The following is a 21,422-nucleotide window of genomic DNA, read 5'->3' on the forward strand; positions in this document are numbered from 1 at the left end:
ACTTGTTACTTGTATTTCTTATTCTTATCAGTTTTTTTATTTGTATTTTTTTTAATGTATATATCTATATATTATTTTAACGCATTGTTGGTTAGGGGCTCGTAAGTAAGCATTTCACTGTTGAATTCGGCGCATGTGCCTTATAAAATTTGATTTGATTAAAAGTAAGAAATGGTTATTTTCAAAACCTGCAACGAGTTTCTAGCCAGAGGGAGGGTATTTTCTTACTCTCCACATCACCGCGAATCTAATATGGTGTGTATGAAGATGATTTTCGAATTGCTCAATATAACCAGCAGCAGGCGTTGTAAACACTGTTGTTGATGATCTTTGATGTTAGGGCCTTTTCAAAACAGCTGAGAATAGGCAATGTATGCAATAGACTGTAGTGTTTGAATTGGCTAAATTGTGTTAAGAATATTTATTGTAGTGTTTCCTGAACTTAATTATTTTTCTTTTTTTTAATTGTCAAAGTTAATTCGGCAGATAAAGTATGCTGTTTGTTATCCACGAACCTCAAGCCACAATCAGAGTAGCCTACAGTGTGACGACAGCAGCGGAACTATCTGCTTTCAATTCAAAATGGCAGCGTCTATCAGGAAGTGAAGAAACAACTGAAAATAATAAGTTGGATCAAATTCCTTGTTTCGGTTAATTTAACTCAGGAATTCGATTGAAAACATACGTGCGATCTGAGCTGGGATTTAGAATAAGTAAGACATTCGTGGTAAGTTTAATTTAAGCGTTTCATTAAGATAAAACACGGTGCGAGCGACACATCGGCAGCTAATGATAGCTAGCTAGCTACTGTTAGCTATCAATTCCAAACTCCAGCAGCTCGAGCCTTCTTGTCAAGCAGCTTGATTTTAGTTAACTTGGTAGTCAGGCTAGTTTAAGTCGTCGCACTTTGATAGCACCAATTTGTTTAGCTAAGTAACATTGGTGCATGTATAAGTTCAATTGTTTCATAGTTAATGCTGCTGAAATGTCAAATGTCCATATTTTTGTTTGTTCAGGTTGAGGTTCGCAAAGTTATACATTTTCGTTTTGCTATCGTTAACTCTTACCCAGGTAGTTTTGCTAAAGCTTTGTGGTACTAACTAGCTCAGCTAACACCTTGGCCTGGCTAGTGGTAGCTAGCAAGCTATCTCTGCATTTGCACTTCTTAGTTAGCTAACCTAGAGAGTGGAGTAGGGGGAATAGCTGGAGGTGATATGTGTCACTAGCTTGCCTGGATTGTAGATCACGGACAGCTGTGAGGAGGCATTTACCCCCTAAGAGTTAGTCTTGCTTATCTGAGTATGTGTAAAAACTAATGGAACTTTATAGCCCTAGCCGTAGAAATGTTAGCTATTGAGTATGCCTGCCATTGATACCACTTATTTCTTTAAATATATATATATATCAAATTGTATTTGTCGGCTTGTGTAGCGTGAAATGCTCGCTTGCTTATGAGACCTTCGCAACAATGCAGAGTTTAAAAATAGCAACACGAGGAATAAAATATAATACATAAGAATGGAACTAGTTAACAGTTATATACAGGGAGTGCCAGTACCAGATCAGTGTGCAGAGGTATTTGAGGTACATATTGTATCTTCTTGTAGGAAGGGTAAAGTGACTAGGCATCAGGATAGATAGTAATAAGAGTAAGATAAATTACAGTGTATCAGCAGCAAATTGTGTGTGGTCTGTTGGCCTATGTGATGTTTGTTGTCGGTGTGTGTGTGTGTGAATTTTATTTAACTGGGCAAGTCAGTTAAGAACACATTTTGACCAAACCCTATCCCGGACGACGCCAATTGTGCGCGGCCCTATGGGACTCCCAATCACTGCCGGTTGTGATACAGCCTGGAAGCGAACCAGGGTCTGTAGTGAAGCTTCTAGCACCAGGATGCTGCACCACTTTTATTTAACTGGGCAAGTCAGTTAAGAACACATTTTGACCAAACCCTATCCCGGACGACGCCAATTGTGCGCGGCCCTATGGGACTCCCAATCACTGCCGGTTGTGATACAGCCTGGAAGCGAACCAGGGTCTGTAGTGAAGCTTCTAGCACCAGGATGCTGCACCACTCGGGAGCCCCCCCCCCCAAAAAAAAACAACCAAACATATTAATGGCCTAAGGCTCGTATTTCTGTGTGTTATGTTATAACTAAGTCTATGATTTGATAGAGCAGTCTGACTGAGCGGTGGTAGGCAGCTGCAGGCTTGTAAGCATTCATTCAAACAGCACTTTCGTGCGTTTGCCAGCAGCTGTTTATGACTTCAAGCCTATCAACTCCCGAGATTAGGCTCGTGTAACCGATGTGAAATGGCTAGCTAGTTAGCGGGGTGTGCGCTAATAGCGTTTCAAATGTCACTCGCTCTGAGACTTGGAGTGGTTGTTCCCCTTGTGTTCCTGGTTCGAGCCCAGGCAGGAGCGAGGAGAGGGACGGAAGCTATATACTGTTACACTGACAATAAAGTGCCTATAAGAACATCCAATAGTCAAAGGTTAATGAAATACAAATGGTATAGAGAGAAATAGTCCTATAATTCCTATAATAACAACTACAACCTAAAACTTCTTACTTGGGAATATTGAAGACTCATGTTAAAAGGAACCACCAGCTTTCATATGTTCTCATGTTCTGAGCAAGGAACTTTTACTTTCTTCTCCAACACTTTGTTTTTGCATTATTTCAATCAAGATGAACATGTTTAATTATTTATTTGATGCTAAATTGATTTTTATTGATGTATCATATTAAGTTAAAATAAGTGTTAATTCAGTATTGTTGTAATTGTCATTATTGCAAATAAATAAATAAAAAGCGTCCGATTTAAATCGGTATCAGCTTTTTTTGGTCCTCCAATAATCGGTATCGCCGTTGAAACATCATAATCGGTCGACCTCTAATCGCGATACCACAGTGGGGGAAAAGATGTGGCCTAGCATCCTGTTTGCCCCGTCCCCCAGGTGCTTGTTCACATTTTCTAAATGTTCTACAAAAACCTGTCACTGAAATTCACACTTCTACTCAATACAACATATTGAATTAAAATTCACACTTTTCAGTGTATAATAGAATACTGCATAGAATGGCTGATTTGCTAAGTCCCACCTGTGATTTGGCTGGAGGAATGGGAGGAAGGAATATACACCAGCGCTCCAGCTATTACCGCGAGTCTGTCCTCCCCAGTTAAGGTGCCACCAACCTCATGTGATATTCAGTACCAGTCAAAAGTTTGGACACCTACTCATTCAAGGGTTTCTTTATTTTGACTATTTTCTACGACTTTAAAACTATGAAATGGCACATGGAATCATGTAGTAACCCAAAAAAGATTAAACAAATCAAAATTTATTTTATATTTGAGATTCTTCAAAGTAACCACCATTTTCCTTGACAGTTTTGCACTCAACGAATAGGTCTGTCTGAACTTTTTTGTATTTTTTTTAATATATTATTTTTTTCTCCCCAATTTTGTGGTATGCAATTGGTAGTCTTGTCCCACGCTGGAACTTTCGTGCGGACTCGAGGCGAAAGTCGAGAGTCCGGCATCCTCCGAAAAACAACCCAGCCAAGCCGCACTGCTTCTTAACACACATCCCGCTTAACCCGGAAGCCAGCCGCACCAATGTGTCGGCGGAAACACTGTACATCTGGCGACTGTCAGCGTGCATTGCGCCCGGCCCACCATAGGAGTCGCTAGTGCCCAATGGGGCAAGAACATCCCTGCCGGCCTAACCCTCCCCTAACCAGGACGACGCTGGGCCAATTGTGCGCAGCCTCATTGGTCTCCCGGTCTTACCAGGATCTCTAGTGGCACAGCGAGCACTGCGATGCAGTGCCTTAGACCACTCTACCACTCAGGAGGCCCTATGTGTCCAAACTTTTGACTGGTACTGTACATGCAGAAGGATCTGCATGTCATATCAAAGGAAAAACACTGCATGAAACCTTAATTACTCTTCAGTTAACACATTCTCTCACACACACTCCGTCTCCCTCACTCTCATCAACATGCGCACACCTCTCTCTCCCCCACAAACACACACTGCTCCCAACTTTTAAAATGTTAGTCACCAAACAGAATTGAACTTCTAATGATATGGTGCTTTAAAAAACATATAGATTCGGCTTACATTAGGCCTATATGAATCCTACTGTATACCGTGCAACACTAATTGAGTAAAAAAAAACAAAAAAAAACAGGGAGAACAGAATTCCGGAAAATACAAAAAATATTTTGGTTATTTACCTAGGGATGCATGATATATCGGTGAACATATCGGAATCGGCAGATATTACCTAAAAATGCCAACATCGGTATCGGCCGACGTTAAAAACCGATGTCAAAGCTACCGTGCATATCTATATAACGTAGGTACATGGCGTAATTTTACGTGGCGTCATTTTGCGCTACACGTGCAACACAGCATTCTTAACCTAGCTCACACAATTTTTCAGATGTTGCCCTACCAGAGTTACACAGAAATAGCTTTTCGACATACATACTATGGAATGTTTGGGTCTTTGTGTGTCAAAAAGATACAGTAGCACTGTCAAAGCTGTACAAAAAAAGTCTACAAACAAGCAAACCCTGGACACAAACAATGTGTTTACGATACCGCGTTGGTAATAAAGCATAATTTATTTGACCGCAACTTCTGGGGGTAGCTAGCTCTAGCTTGGTACCTAGCTTGCACCAATACAACCAGCCTGAAAACAATAACCAGTAGAAACTGCAGTCATTTTCACTATTCTTAGCAATGATTTAGGAATCCTTGTAAGTATTAGCAAGGTTGCCACTTGTTGTTCGCCTATTGAAATTAAACTTCAGTTCATGAAAATAAATAGCAAGCCTGCAGCTTAATTAACCCTGGTGCCCAAAGCTAACGTTATAAGCAGCCAGCTAGCTTCGTCTGGCCAGTGAGGCTCGACTGGACTGGGTTATGTGTTGTGAAGCTAGCCACAGTAAGGATTAGGCACAATAGTGGCATTTGCCTTTAAAATTCAAGTGTATTTGACAGTGATGCAAATGAATACAAATTATATAATTATGCTGTACTTTTATTTTGAAGGCTAACCGTGAAGTCCACTTGTGGCTAATCCTTAAATAAATATAAAATAAATTGACACTCAAAGGCCCAAACGCCGTTCCGTAGAAATCCAGGTTGAGAATGAAATGACTCAACAACGAAACGGCACAGCAAGTAAGTGAAAGATATAGGTTTTGATTGTTTTACTGGTGTTGGGGACATGCGTAAATGCCAACAAAGTAACTTGTTGGTGTGTGTGTAACCTTTATTTAACTAGGCAAGTCAGTTAATAAAGAACAAAGTCTTATTTACAATGACGGCGCTGGGCCAATTCTGCACCACCCTATGGGTCTCCCAATCTCGGCCGGATGTGATACAGCCTGGATTTGAACCAGGGACTGTTGGTACGCCTCTTGCACTGAGGTGCAGTGCCTGTGTGTGTTAACTATTTAACTGTCTAGAATGCTTAAAAGGCAGCTAAAATTAAATATCTGTTATCGTGTTTTTTGGCATCGGACAAAAATGTAATATTCATGCATCACTATTATTAACCATTAGTTTGTCGGGAATATTGACAAATGCGTCTGTTGTACCCAAGAACCAGGGGGAGGGCTGCAGGGTAGAGGAGAAAAATGGCTATTTGAAAGCTATTACAAAATGAGTAGCTCGTGACATGTTTCATTTAAAAATAAAAATAAATCGTGCTCATGCTAGCAAATGTTGGAGACCCCCGAGTTGTGTGTGTGTGGGGTCAGTGCAAGATAATTTGCATACCATTAATTTACTATTTAGCCATCTGGCTATTTAGCAGTCTGACGGCTTGGGGGTAGAAGCTGTCTCTGAGCCTGTTGGCCCGAGAGCCGATGCTCCGGCACCGTTTTCCGGACGGTAGCAGAGTGAACAGTTTGCGGCTGGAGTCTTAGGCAATTTTTCAGGCCTTCCTCTGACCCCACCTGATATAGAGAGGTCATGGATGGCAGTGAGCTCGGCCCCAGTGATGTTCTGGGCTGTCTGCACCACCACCTGGCAGTCAAGGGCGGTGCATTTTCCATACTAACAGTGGTGCAAAGTATTTAAGTAAAAATACTTTAAAGTATTTTAACTTTTTTTTTTTTACTACATTCCCAAATAAAATAATTTACTTTTTACTCCATACATTTTCCCTGACATCCAAAAGTACTTGTTACACTTAGCAGATAGACAAAGTTGTTAATAACTATTAAACTGTTTTGCCTTGTTAGCTGAATTTAGAGCTTGTGAGAGAATACCTAAATCCAAGTTGGCTAAACTTGAAGTATAAATATTAGCTGGCTACTCACTAGCATTTGTGATTGAGAGATCTATAATGCCTCCTACATTATTAGTGAATGTGCATTATGCATTGTTCTGGTTACATTTGTAACAAAAAAGGCATTTTAATAAACAGCGCTGAAAGCCATATCAGTGATTATTGCAACAACAAAAAAAGCAAGTACAAAACAATTTTGATTAAAATAATTACATTATTAGTGACTCATAGTTGTGGAAGGCTTATTCATTCTAGGTATAATGCCACAAGCTCTGTATTCATATGTATTGCCGACTGTTTTAAATGCAGTGTATTTGACCTTTAATTGTACAACAATGCTTATTTGGAGTGAACATTAATAAATCAAGATATGTATCGTGAATCACCCATACGTTTGAAAAAAATTGAGATGAGTTTTATGACATAGCCCAGCCCTAATGTGTCCTTATTGATGTGGACTCAAGGAACTTGAAGCTCTCGATCCGCTCCGTGGATGGGGCGTGCTGTCCCCTCTTTCTCCTATAGTCCACGATCAGCTCCTTGGTCTTACGGACGTTGGTCTTACTGATGTTGAGGGAGAAATTGTTGTCCTGGCACTACACTGCTAAGGCTCTGACCTCCTCCCAGTAGGCTGACACATCGCCGTCGGTGATCAGGCGTACAACTGTTGTCGTCATATGGTGTTGGAGTTGTTCGTGGCCACCCAGTTGTGGGTGAACCGGGAGTACAGGAGAGGACTAAGCATCACCAAGCTAGGGACCCTGGGACTGAACCACTCCCTCGAACACGATCCTGGACTTCCTGACGGCCTGGCCCCAGGTGGTGAGGGTAGGTAACAACACCTCCGCCACGCTGACCTTCAACACAGGGACCCCTCAGGGGTGTTGAAGGCCAGCGTAGCGGAGGTGTTGTTACATACCCTCTCCACCTGGGGCCAGCCCGTCAGGAAGTCCAGGATCGTGTTCCAGTGGGAGTGGTTCAGTCCCAGGGTCCCTAGCTTGGTGATGAGCTTGGAGGGGACTATGCTTTTGATTGCTGAGCTGTCGTCTATGAACAGCATTCTCACATAGTTATTTCCTCTCTTGTCCAGGTGGTAGAGGGCAGTGTGAAGTGCAATTGAAATTGCGGTATGGGATGATGGTGTTGATGTGTGTCATGACCAGCGTTTCAAAGCACTTCATACTTACAAATGTGAGTACTACAGGGCGATAGTCATTTTGGCAGGGTACCTTGGAGCTCTTGGGAACAGTGATAATAGTGGCCAGTTTGAAACATGTTGGGATTACAGACTGGGACAAGGAGAGATTGAAAAGGTCTGTGAAGTCACTTGCCAGCTGGTCTGTTAATGCTTTGAGAACGCACCCTAGTATTCCCGCTGGCACGGAGGCCTTGTGATTGTTAACCTGTTTAAATGTTTTGCTTACATTGGCCATGGAGAGTGAGATCACACAGTCATCCAGTCCAAAACAGGGTCTTTCACGCAAGCCACAGTGTTATATTCCTCGACACAAGCATAAAGGGCTTTTAGCTTGTTTGGTAGTTCTGGCTGGCAGTTGAGATAGACCCTCTTACCCTTTCTCTGGATTCCTTGGAGGTACAAGTAAGGGTAATTGCCCATGAAGAACTCAAGTGACCATTCTCTCACAAATCTGTAGCCACTTAACAGTTTTATCCCCCCAGCAGAGTACAATTGCCACAGTTACTTTGCTGCCTGCAGGATAGTCAAGGAAAATGCTAACCTTGACACAGGTTGCCATGGCTACTTTTCCAATTAATTTGTTTCCCCTTGTGAGGGATGCTATTTACTGATTGTGAAGTGAATGATATGCTGTGTTGCTGAGCTTCCTGACTATCCAGTGACATGGTCGCTGGCCTTGCTGTTGTGAATGTCTAACCACCTTGCTCTCTTTCCCCACGACCACTGGATCTTAATGGCAGCAGACAAGCTGTTTAACTATTGGAGTGTAATGCAGGAATAGGTCTACTGAGTGAAAACCACAAGCTTCCGCCCTCTCTTCTCTATGGCGGCAGTGTACCCCAGAGCTCGATCAATAGACACCGGTTCTCTTCATGATGACGTATTGACATGTCATTGTAAAAAAAATTATACTCCATTGTTCCTCTTTTGGCATGTCCTGTGAAACATCAGTGTTGATGAAATGGATCTTGCATGAAGAATAAATGCAAAATGTTGACTTTGTATTGAAGATGCAAACAAACTAACATTTCGGCTAAGTCTTCCGGAGGATGTTTATAAATGTGCTATAACTGAAATCTTAATGGTTGTTGATGCCTTGTTGCTAGGCTGAGTGAGTTGAGCCAAAGTCTTGCTCCCGGTCACTGCCCCAGAGTGGGCTCCGAAGGGCACAAGGCTCTGTTGTTGTCGAGCGCAGGCAGGAGTAGCAGGAGGGACGGAGAGCAGGGTGAGCATTGCTGTGATTTAATGCACCCAAACAGCCCGACATGGACTTTTTGTGCTTCTCCACTCCAGCCGGAGCTAGTGATCAATTTCATTTATGACCTCTGGGCTGATTCGAGCAAGAGGGGAAAAATGTAGAGTTGAGGAGGGAGGAGTCGGGGTTGTGTAATGCGTTTGACTGTTCCAGCCGTTCCTGGAATCTGGCCTTCATTAGGTAATGGGCCATGTATTAAACATGAACTTCATCCGGCAAAGCCATGGCTTTTGGAGCTAAAAGGGGTATACTGTTCCTACTACAGAGTCAAGACACCAAGCCTTTTCTGGTTGGCTATGTCCTATGTGTGTGTCGGCCACGTGAGCCATTCTGAAGATGATTAAAATGCTGGAGAGCGTGCTCAATGTGGTGCCTTGCAGTAGGTTGTGGAAAGCTGAGGAGTATGTCAACATCCTTCTCTGAAAAGCAAACATTATAATTTCACCATGGGACTGATCCAGGAAGGAAATATGAGGGAAGTATTAACAACCACATTGATGGATGAAGATGAATAACATATGTGTCATTGTCCAAGCTAGCCTAGATTGTGGGCAGTGACATTTTAAGATGTCTATTTTAACACATACCCAACAACAAATAAGGTATTTATGAAGTACCTGGAAATGTAGCCATAGCATGAGGAGTATTTGCATTCATAAATAACAAAACATGCCTTGTAGTTTTGCATCTACGCAGAGCATTCCCATGAGTGCCTACAGAAATAGATGATTGCAAATTAGCTGCCATTTCTCATTCTCTCTCATCAATGATGTGTGTAAAAACTGCAGAGCGAAGGGGCTGTTTTCATTAGTAGTTAATTTATGGAGAACGATTAGTGTAGTACTGCTGGTGCAGAGGATTGTAATTATTGTGTGGATGGTTTGTCAACTCGCTCAGATCTGCATATGTACTTTAGCATACTTGTCTGCGTGATGACAGACACTGGGGGAATTGTCTTAATCACATACAGATCTGGAACCAGGCTAATGTAATGCTACTGTATGTGACATAAGCACTCTTTTCTGTGACCTGGTGAAAAAGGAGCTTAACTCTTTTACTCTCCCTCGTGATGGATTCCTTGTGGCAGTGGTGGAAAAGTACTTAATTGTCATACTTGAGTAAAAGTAAAGATGCCTTAATAGAAAATTACTTAAGTAAAAGTCACCCAGTAAAATACTACTTAAGTAAAAGTATTTGGTTTTAAGTATATTTAAGTATCAAAAGTAAATGGAATTGCTAAAATGTACTTAAGTATCAAAAGTATAAATAATTTAACTCTTATATTAAGCAACTCAGATGGCACACTCTCAATACTCAGACATAATTTACAACCAAAGCATTTGTTTAGTATTTTGTCAAAAATATAAATATTAAAGTACAGATACCTAAACTAAAGTAAAAATACTTTAAAGTACTACTTAAGTACTTTACACCACTGCCTGGGGCCATTTGGAGTGAACATTCTCAGGAGATTATCTTGTTTGACTTGAAGATTATCTCCAACTCACTTTTAACCCCACCTCAGGTTGAGCTCACCTATGTAGGAGAAAATGAAAATACACTGCATGACCAAAAGTATGTGGCCACCTGCTCGTCGGACATCTCATTCCAAAATCATGGGCATTATTATGGAGTTGGTCCACCTTTGCTGCTATAACAGCCACCACTCTTCTGGGAGGCTTTCCACTAGTTGTTGGAACATTGCTGCAGGGACCTTCTTCCATTCAGTCACAACAGCATTAGTGAGGTCAGGCCCTGATGTTGGTGGGTTAGGCCTGGCTCGCAGTCGGTGTTCCAATTAATCCCAAAGGTGTTCGATGGGGCTGAGGTGGCTCTGTGCAGGCAAGTCAAGTTCTTCCTCACCGATCTTGACAAACAATTTCTGTATGGACCTCACTTTGTGCACGGGGGTATTGTCCTGCTGAAATAAGAAAGGGCCTTCCCCAAACTGTTGCCACATAGTTGGAAGCACATAATCGTCTAGAATATCATTGTATGCTGTAGAGTTCATTTTTCCCTTCACTAGAACTAAGGGGCTGAGCCTGAACCAAGAAAAACAGCCCCAAACAGCTGTTATTCCTCCACCAAACTTTACAGTTGCACTATGCATTTGGGCAGGTAGCGTTTACCGCCAAACCTACATTCGTCTGTCTGACTGCCAGATGGTGAAGCGCGATTCATAGCTCCAGAGAACGTGTTTCCGCTGCTCCAGAATCCTATGTCGTCGAGCTTTACACCACTTCACCCGATGCTTTGCGAATTGTGAACTTGTGTGTGGCTGCTCAGCCATAGAAACCCATTTCATGATGCACCCGGCGAACAGTATTTGTGCTGACGTTGCTTCCAGGGGCAGTTTGGACAGACCATTTTTATGTGCTTCAGAGCACTCTGTGGTCCCGTTCTGTGAGCTTGTGTGGCCTACCACTTTGCTTCTGAGCCGTTGTTGCTCCTCTGTGTCTCCACTTCACAATAACAGCACTTACAGTGGGCTGGGGCATTTCTAACAGGGCAGAAATTTGAATAACTAACTTGTTGGAAAGGTGGTGTTCTACTGCCTAAGTTTGTCAATGGAGATTGCATGGCTGTTTGCTTGATTTTTAAACACCTGTCAGCAACGTGTGTGGTTGAAATAGCAGAATCCACTAATTTGAAGGGGTGTCCACATTCTTTTGTATAGTGTATTTAGTCTTGTGGTGACGGCTTCAACAATCCCTTTTAAGAGGATGAATTCCATTCGCAGAGGAAAACATTTTAGAGTGGACCTCTTGGAAGATAATACACCAAGAAATCTTGAATTGCTGTCATGTCTGTAGATGCTTTTCTGTGTGTCCGGGAAGGGATTGCTCTGTGCAATGTTGTCATAGATCAGGCTCAGTCTGAGGCTTCAACGGGAGCGGAACAGAAACTAGATGAGTCCCCTTAACACCTGTCCACTGTAGGAAGCAGCTATCTTGAAAGCAAAAATACCCAGTCAGACTGGCACCGGATGTGCTGAGCTTAACATTGTGATAGTTGTGTGTTTTGGAATTGGGTGTAGAATGTGATGGATAGAGAGACTTGTAGGTGTTGCTGCTTGCAAAATCCACACATGCTAGCTAGTCTAAACCAAACAAAATAATTTACAATGGAGTACTGATACAGAATGCAGGGAGTGGTCTGGGGGCTTGAAGATTGGCCTTGCAGCCAAGATGAATAACATATTGTGTAGCTTTTATTCCACCCCCAGTTTTCCCATCTCTTTCAGTAGTTAGTCGTTCCAGCCACTCTTCCTCAGCCTCTGTCTACAGCCAAGCCATGTCCCCAGAGCACTCCAAATGTCATAGGTGGTGACCAATTCCTTTAAACTCATGCCTTGCCTTGTCAAGCGTCAATACAAAGCAGTAGCTTTATTAGATATTAGCCTTTCACAGAAATATTTGTATCTGTCTTTATTCCACAGATAAGGCACCAATATTAGAATGAACAGATCCGTCATTTGCAGTCATCTATTTATATTTTTTAATGGTTGCCTGAAGAGGGCGGTCTACGAGCTGCTCATCATTGTCTTAAGTCAAGACTTGAGAGTAGGCATCATGGCCTAAAATTAACACCCGTCAAATGTGACCTTATTCTAAAATGGATTAAGTAACCCCAAAAAATCCTCAGCTATCTACACACAATAGCCCATAATGACAAAGCGGCCAGCTCTAGGAAGAGTCTTGGTAGTTCTAAACTTCTTCCTTTTAAGAATGATGCAGGCCACTGTGTTCTTGGGAACCCTCAATGCTGCAGAAATGTTTTGGTACCCTTCCCCAGATCTGTGCCTCGACACAATCCTGTCTCAGAGCTCCATGGACAATTCCTTCAACATCATGGCTTGGTTTTTGCTCTGACATGCACTGTCAACTGTGGGACGTTATATACAGTTGAAGCCGGAAGGTTACATACCGTAGCCATATACATTTAAACTCAGTTTTTCACAATTCCTGACATTTAATCCTAGTAAAAATTCCCTGTTTTTAGGTCCGTTAGGATCACCACTTCATTTTAAGAATGTGAAATGTCACTAAAAGTACAGAGTGATTTATTGAAGCTTTTATTTCTTTCTTCACATTCCCAGTGGATCTGAAGTTTACATACACTCAAGTAGTATTAGTATTTGGTAGCATTGCCTTTAAATAGTTTAACTTAGGTAAAATGTTTCGGGTAGCCTTCCACAAGCTTCCCACACTAAGTTGGGTGAATTTTTGCCCATTCCTCCTGACAGAGCTGGTTTAATTGAGTCAGGTTTGTAGGCATCCTTGCTTGCACACGATTTTTCAGTTCTGCCCACAAATTTTCGATATGATTCAGGTCAGGGCTTTGTGATGGCCACTCCAATACCTTGACTTTGTTGTCCTTAAGCCATTTTGCCACAACTTTGGAAGTATGCTTGGGGTCAATGTCCATTTGGAAGAACCATTTCCTTCCTGACTGATGTCGCTTCAATATATCCACATAATTTTCCATCCTCATGATGCCATCTATTTTGTGAAGGGCACCAGTCCCTCCTGTAGCAAAACACCCCCACAACACGATGCTGCCACCCCCGTGCTTCACAGTTGGGATGGTGTTCTTTGGCTTGCAAGCATCCCCCTTTTTCCTCAACATAACGATGGTCATTATGGCCAAACAGTTCTATTATTGTTTCGTCAGACCAGAGGACATTTCTCCAAAAAGTACGGTCCTTGTCCCCATGTACAGTTGCAAACCGTAGTCTAGTTTTTTTTATGGTGGTTTTGGAGCAGTGGCTTCTTCCTTGCCGAGCGGCCTTTCAGGTTATGTCGATATAGAACTCGTTTTACTGTGGATATAGATGCTTTTGTATCTGTTTCCTCCAGTCCTTTGCTGTTGTTCTAGGATTGATTTGCACTTTTCGCACCAAAGTACGTTCATCTCTAGGAGACAGAACACGTCTCCTTCCTGAGCGGTATGACGGCTGCGTAGTCGAATGGTGTTTATACTTGCGTACTATTGTTTATACAGATGAATGTGCTATCTTCAGACATTTGGAAATTGTTCCCAAGGATGAACCAGACTTGTGGAGGTCTACATTTTTTTTTTTTAAATCTGAGGTCTTGGCTGATTTATTTATATTTTCCCATGATGTCAAGCAAAGAGGCACTGGGTTTGAAGGTAGGCTATGAAATACAGGTACACCTCCAATTGACTCAAATGATGTCAATTAGGATATCAGAAGCATCTAAAGCCATGACACCATTTTCTGGAATTTTCCAAGCTGTTTAAAGGCACAATCAACTCAGTGTATGTAAACTTCTGACCCACTGGAATTGTGATACAGTGAATTATAAGTGAAATAATCTGTCTGTAAACAATTGTTGGAAAAATCACTTGTGTCATGCACAAAGTAGATGTGCTAACAGACTTGCCAAAACTATAGTTTGTTAACAAGACATTTGTGCAGTGGTTGAAAAACGAGTTTTAATGACATCAGCCTAAATGTATGTAAACTTCCGCCTTCAACTGTAGAAAGGTGTGCCTTTCCAAATCATGTCCAATCAATTGAATTTACCGCAGGTGGACTCCAAGTTGTAGAAACATATTAAGGAGGATCAATGGAAATAGGATGCACCTGAGCTCAATTTAAGGTCTCATAGCAAAGGGTTCGAATACTTATGTAAATAGAGTATTTCTGTTAAGGCTTTTATATATTTGGAAAATATTTCTATAAACCTGATCACTTTGTCATTATGGGGTATTGTGAGTAGATTGAGGATTACATTTTTTTAAATTATATTTTATAATAAGGCTGTAATAACAAAATGTGGATAATCTCAAGGTGTCTGAATACTTTCTGAATGCACTGTATTTGTTCTCTTGTTTTGACAGTGTCAAATGTATTTTCTCCCAATTAGATTAGATCTTAGTGTGCGATGGCAGTCATGTGTTGGACTTCACAACTTTTAACCTTTTCTTAAAGATTTGTTTGATACTTTAAGGACCCAAACAGCTTTTCGTTTACAATACCAAAATCTTATTTTCAATACATTTGGTGGCTTAAGTTTCCTTTAGCGGGGCCTTATATGCAGCTGAAAAACGTACTGTTAAGATGGCTGATTTCCACAAACAAATGCTTAGTTTTTGGTTCCTTCTATACAAACATTTGTATAGTTGAGGTTGAAACATATAGCCAATACATTTTGTATTGAATAACAGTGTAATTTACATGATTGTTTCAGTAAGAAAACATTGTCGTAATGAACAGCTAGCGCGTGCTTGTTATAACAAGCTCTCATTGGTTGGTGTAAAGTGTTTGTTTTCATGGCCTTTGTTGTAATTAGAGGTCGATTATGATTGTTCAACACCAATAACAAGACCTATTTATTGGAGGGCCAAAAAAAGCCGATACCAATTAATCTACCGATTTTAAATAAAATTTAATGTGTTTTGTAATAATAAATTACAACAATACTGAATGAACACTTATTTTAACTTAATAAAATCAATTTAGCCTCAAATAAATAAACATGTTCAATTTGGTTTAAATAATGCAAAAACAAAGTGTTGGGGAAGAAAGTAAAAGTGCAATATGTGCCATGTAAGAAAGCTAACGTTTAAGTTCCTTGCTCAGAACATGAGAACATATGAAAGCTGGTGGTTCCTTTTAACACGAGTCTTCAATATTCCCAGGTAAGTAGTTTTAGGTTGTAGTTATTATAGGACTATTTCTCTCTATACGATTTGTATTTCATATACCTTTGACTATTGGATGTTCTTATAGGCACTTTAGTATTGCCAGTGTGACAGTATAGCTTCCATCCCTCTCCTCGCTCCTACTTGGGCTCAAACCAGGAACACATCGACAACAGCCACCCTCGAAGCAGCGTTACCCACGCAGAGCAAGGGGAACAACCACTCCAAGTCCCAGAGCGAGTGATGTTTGAAATGCTATTAACTAACTAGCCATTTCACATCAGTTACACCAGCCTAATCTCGGAAGTTGATAGGCTTGAAATCATAAATGAACGCTTACGAGCCTGCTGGTGCCTACCATCGCTCAGTCAGACTGCTCTATGAAATCATAGACTTTATTATAACATAATTAAACACAGAAATACGAGCCTTGGGTCATTAATATGGTCGAATCTGGAAACTATCGTCTCGAAAACAAATAGTTTATTCTTTCAGTGAAATACAGAACTGTTCCATATTTTATCTAACGGATGGCATCAATAAGTCTAAATATTCCTGTTATATTGCACAACCTTCAATGTTATGTCATAATTACGTAAAATTCTGGCAAATTAGTTCGCAAAGAGCCAGGCTGCCCAAATGGTTTCATATACTCTACGTGCAATGAACGCAAGTGACACAATTTCACCTGGTTAATATTGCCTGCTAACCTGGATTTCTTTTAGCTAAATATGCAGGTTTAAAAATGTATACTTCTGTGTATTGATTTTAAGAAAGGCATTAATGATGAATGTTTATGGTTAGGTACACGTTGGAGCAACGCTGGTCCTTTTTCGCGAATGCGTACCGCATCGATTATATGCAACGTAGGATACACTAGATAAACTAGTAATATCATCAACCATGTGTAGTTATAACTAGTGATTTTTATAGTTTTTTTTATAAGATGAGGTTAATGCTAGCTAGCAACTTACCATGGCTTCTATCTGCATTCGCGTAACAGGTAGGCTCCTTGTGAGGCAGGTGGTTAGAGCGTTGGACTAGTTAACCGTAAGGTTGCAAGATTGAATCCCCGAGCTGACCAGGTAAAAATCTGTCGTTCTGCCCCTGAACCCACCATTCCTAGGCCGTCATTGAAAAAAATAATGTGTTCTTAACTTCTCTAGGGTAGTCGACAGCATTTGGAATTTGGATGAAAAGCATGCCCAAATTAAACTGCCTTCTACTCAGGCCCAGAAGATAGGATGTGCATATACTTAGTAGATTTGGATAGAAAACACTAAACTTTCCAAAACTGTTAAAATAATGTCTGTGAGTATAACAGAATTGATTTGGCAGGCGCAAACCTGAGAAAAATCCAGTAAGTAGGATTTGTTTGTGTGTAGTTTTCTATTCATTGTCATTACAGTATCCATTGACTTAGAACTCAAATTGCAGTACCTATGCCTTCCACTAGATTCCACTAGTCTTTAAAAATTGTTTCAGGCTTGTATTCTGAAAAATGAGGGAGTAAGAGCAGTCTGAATGAGTGGACCCTGCCGTGTCAGAGCTTTTTCATGCGCACGACCTAGAGTGCCTTTCTTGTGTACCTTTTTATATTGACTACGTTATTGTCCGGTTAAAATATCATCGATTTATTTAGGCTAAAAACAACATGAGAATTGAATATAAACATCGTTTGACATGTTTCTATGAACTTTACGGATACAATTTGGATTTTTCGTCTGCCTGTTGTGACTGCGTTTGAGCCTGTGGATTACTGAAGAAAACGCGCAAACAAAAGAGGTTTTTGGATATAAAGAGATACTTTATCGAACAAAAGGAACATTCATTGAATAAATGAATGTCTTCTGCGTGCAACCATATGAAGATCATCAAAGGTGTTAGTGATTCATTTTATCTCTTTCTGACTTGTGACTCTTCCACTTGGCTGGTAACTGTTTAATGATTTGTCTGCTAGGCGATGTTCTCAAATAATTGTAAGGTATGCTTTTGCCGTAAAGCATTTTTGAAATCTAATGTGATTGTGAGAGAACTGTTATGATGATCATTAAAGAAAAACACCAGTTATAATCCGAGGTAGGGGGTGTGGAGGGAGGAGTTGTAGCCTGGAAGGAGGCTGGGTTCTCTGGGTTAGCTGAGAGACAATGCTTTCCTTTTCTAATGAGGTGGTGTTCCAGCCCTGGGAGATAGGCTCTGTAGGAGTCCACAAGCCTGTTTACCCAGCCATTACAAACACTCCCTCTCCAGTCTTAATGAGGGCTGTTAAGGTGACTGTATTACCACCACACGGGCAGTCAAGAGTCATGACCACAGTCAAATTCCGTGTGAGTGCTGAGTCACGGAAACTAGACTTCTCCTAAACTGTGCTCTGATGCCGCTGGTGGTCATAAGTAGCCTACCAAACTTTCTCATAGCTAGCCGCTAATGGCGGGGTACTCAACGCTCTATTGTCCCTCTAATCCAAGGCTCTCCAACCCGGTTCCTGAAGAGCTACCATCCTTCAGGTTTTTCACTCCAACCATAATCCAGTGCACCAGACTCTAATAATTAGTTGGTTGATAAGTTGAATCCGTTTAGTTACAACTGGGGTTGGAGTGAACCTACAGGAGGGTAGCTCTCCAGGAACAGGGTTGGAGAGCCCATAGCTTACAGTTCTTAAAGCTCAGACACACCGGTAGGACTTTCAAAGTTTGCCTGCCGACAGTACTTTGAATGCTGACACTCTGTTCAGAGGTGCTATCTTGTTTGTGTTCAAAAAGCTTGGAAGTCGTCAGCCACCCAGCCTTGTTAAAATACTCCAAACCAGAAGGTGGCAGTAGTGTTTGGCAATGCATAGCCGTGAGTGTTGCTTATGATCTGGATTTCTATCTGCGTTAATGTTGCTTTTTTCTAGAAAGCCCTTGTTGATAGTAGCAAGATGGCCACAACTTGATGACTACCTAGCAAGAAAAACAATTAAACTCACTATTATCCTGTATTGCCAGCCCATTGCCCAATATTTAGCGAGCTAGCTAACATTAGCACATAGCTAGCTAAGGACATGGCACTAACTCAGGCAGCTGTTTCATGGAAACTAGATAATACATTGTGTATGTCAATAGTAGCTACAGTGGTTAGCTAGCTTGGAGGAAGTATTTAGTGTTGTGTGTATTGTCTGTGGACTTAGCTAACTACCATCCCATAGCCTACATTGCATATAAAGTGTGACAGGCTCCCTGCTTAAAATCTTTAATAAAAATGTGGCTCTCCATGGGGAGGGGGAGGGGGGGGGGGGGGTCGTGCTCTGACTGGCTCAAAGTAAGGCTGTTGGCCACTGAAGAGCTCAAATTCTCTGGCACAGATGTCACTTGAACGTAGATTAGTTAACCTTGAGGCAATCCCCCCCCCCCCAGGCCTAGACTCTAGATGCAATGGTTCAAAAATAATGTACCCATCCTATCTTGAGTCAGGGTAATTGTAATGGTGTTTCTAATTATGTTAAATTCTGCAGGAATGATGGAACATCTGACTGTGTAGCATGATTAATATTTGAATGGCTGCAGAAACTAACAATACAGGCTCATAAAACCCCATTTGTTTCTATATCCCTCCGCTTTGATAGCGCTGCAGATTTGGTTACTCAGTCAGTTGATTAATTTTTCTTTGTCTTTTTCTCCTGTACCGAGCCACCCGCAAATCCTCTCTGTGCGTCCGTGCCGCTCCATGGAAATGGCGTGAGTTGAAAAGAGCCTGATAAATAATTCACACTGTTTTAAATGACTGCTGAGTTTCCCAGGGAAGTAACTTGTTCCTTTTATGAATTTTTCATCACTTGGATAATTAATCCATAGCAAGCCAGGCCATCATAACCACCAACATACATACTGGTTTAATATAATGTAGCGTTGCTTTGTAATTAGATTAAAATGGCCATTTAATGGGCAGAAATTTGCTGTGAGTGACTTTGATGTAGGTTGGAAGAAGTTTCATCAATGGTGAGGTCTGAGATGGTAACTCGGCGCAACAGGAACTGATGTAAAAGGTTTGGTCTGTTCAGTCTTGCAAGTGTGTGTGTGTGTCACCGTGTCTGTCATGATGCCCTGATCTTTAGAGCGTTGTTAATGAAGATGAAGCGGGCCGTTCATTAAAGGATTTACTCGGTGTGCCTTAAGCAGGATTAATGCCAGGCCTGTGAGCGAGGGAAGACGAAACAAGTGTTTTCAAAGATTGAGGGATCACATGGGAGGGGTGGAGGCCTGTCAACAGGCTGGTAGAGATGGCAGGCGTATACTGAGGCATGTTCACATGTTTAGCTTCTATCCGGGATCCTTGGGATGTCCCTCCCCTAAACCCTAACCTTAATCCTTAACCGTTATCTAACTGTTTTCAATTGAAACGTTAACCTCTTAAAGCTAGGGGGCAGAATTTTCACTTTTGGATAAATAGCGTGTCCAATTTCAACTTCCTGCTACTCATGCCAAGAATATAAGATATGCATATTATTCATAGATTTGGATAGAAAACACTGAAGTTTCTAAAACTGTTTGAATCATGTCTGTGAGTATAACAGAACTTATGTAGCAGGCAAAACCCGGAGGACTAACTGTAAAGATTTTTTATATTTTTTTCCAATCTCTGTTCACTATTTTCTTTGCCATTGGATATTTAATAGGAACCAATTTTCAGTTCCTACCGCTTCCACACGATGTTGCCAGTCTTTGGAATATGGTTGAGGTTATTCCTTTGTGCATTGAAGAAGTAGGCCAACTCGGAACTAGGGACACTTTTGTGAGTTGCGCAAGACATGAAAAGCAGAGCTGGTTTCTTTTCGTTCATGTATTGTAACGACAGATTGCCCCGTCTACAATTTGATTATTAACGTTTAAAAATACCTCCCGTTGTATTACAAAAGTAGTTTGAAATATTTTGGCGAAGTTTATAGGCAACTTTTGAAATATTTTGTAGTGACGTTGTGTTTTTGTAAGCTGTTTTTTTCTGGATCAAACGCGCTTTATAAATGGACATTTTCGATATATATGGACAGAATTAATCGAACAAAAGAACCAATTGTGATGTTTATGGGACATATTGGAGTGCCAATAAAAGAAGCTCGTCAAATGTAATGCATATTTTATATTTTATTTCAGCGTTTCGTGTAGGGCCTGCTACGCTAGCTCCTTTGTTTACTGCTGGTGCAGATGGGTGCAGGCTATCAGATAATAGCTTCTTATGCTTTCGCCGAAAAGCATTTAAAAAATCTGACATGTTGGCTGGATTCACAACGACTGTAGCTTTAATTGAGTATCTTACATGTGTGATTTAATGAAAGTTTGAATTTTATAGCATTTTATTTGAATCTGGCGCTCTGCATTTCCCCTGGCAATTGGCCAGTTGAGACGCTAGTGTCTCCCCTATCCATAAGAGGTTTTAATGGGGTGATGTCAGAGTTGGGACGTCCCAAGGACCGTTTTTTCCCGTTGTTCCCTTACCACAGATGGAATAGGGAGCCAAGCGCTAAAATGGTGGCGAAAGAAATGGCAGCAGTTTTACGGACGCCTAACCAATTGTGTTATGTGGGGTTTTTCCCCACTTCATTTGTAACTTATTTTGTACGTAATGTTTCTGCCACTATCTTACGGCAACAAAAGAGCTTCTGGATATCAGGACAGCGATCACCCACCTCAGATTTGACAAAGATTTTTTCTTCAACAAGCAGGAAGCACAGGACATACTGCGAACACCCGACAAGGCCGACATCCCCATTTATTAGCAAGAGAAAGAGAAGCAGGTACAGAGGACACAGAGCGGGGTGCCTCATAAGAATCCGGAGAAGGCAAGTGGGAAAGCTGCCGTTACGTCAATATTACTCGCCAACGTATAATCATTGGACAATAAATTGGATGTGGTACGATCAAGAATATCCTACCAACGGGACCAAAAACCGTAACATCTTATGTTTCACGGAATCGTGGCTGAACGATGACATGGATATTCAGC

General features: G+C 41.2%; 1 protein-coding gene across 1 annotated transcript in view; it reads left to right on the top strand.

Moving 5' to 3' along the window:
• The first annotated feature begins 485 nt into the window (after positions 1–485).
• LOC109902463 (protein strawberry notch homolog 2) overlaps positions 486–21,422 on the top strand; it is a 108,755-nt gene continuing 87,818 nt past the window's right edge. Inside the window, exon 1 of the mRNA XM_020498831.2 lies at positions 486–727. The gene's annotated coding sequence lies outside the window, so the exon portion shown is untranslated. The remainder of the gene's footprint in view (positions 728–21,422) is intronic.

The sequence above is a fragment of the Oncorhynchus kisutch genome, linkage group LG13, assembly GCF_002021735.2.
Source record: "Oncorhynchus kisutch isolate 150728-3 linkage group LG13, Okis_V2, whole genome shotgun sequence".
Classification (NCBI taxonomy): domain Eukaryota; kingdom Metazoa; phylum Chordata; class Actinopteri; order Salmoniformes; family Salmonidae; genus Oncorhynchus; species Oncorhynchus kisutch.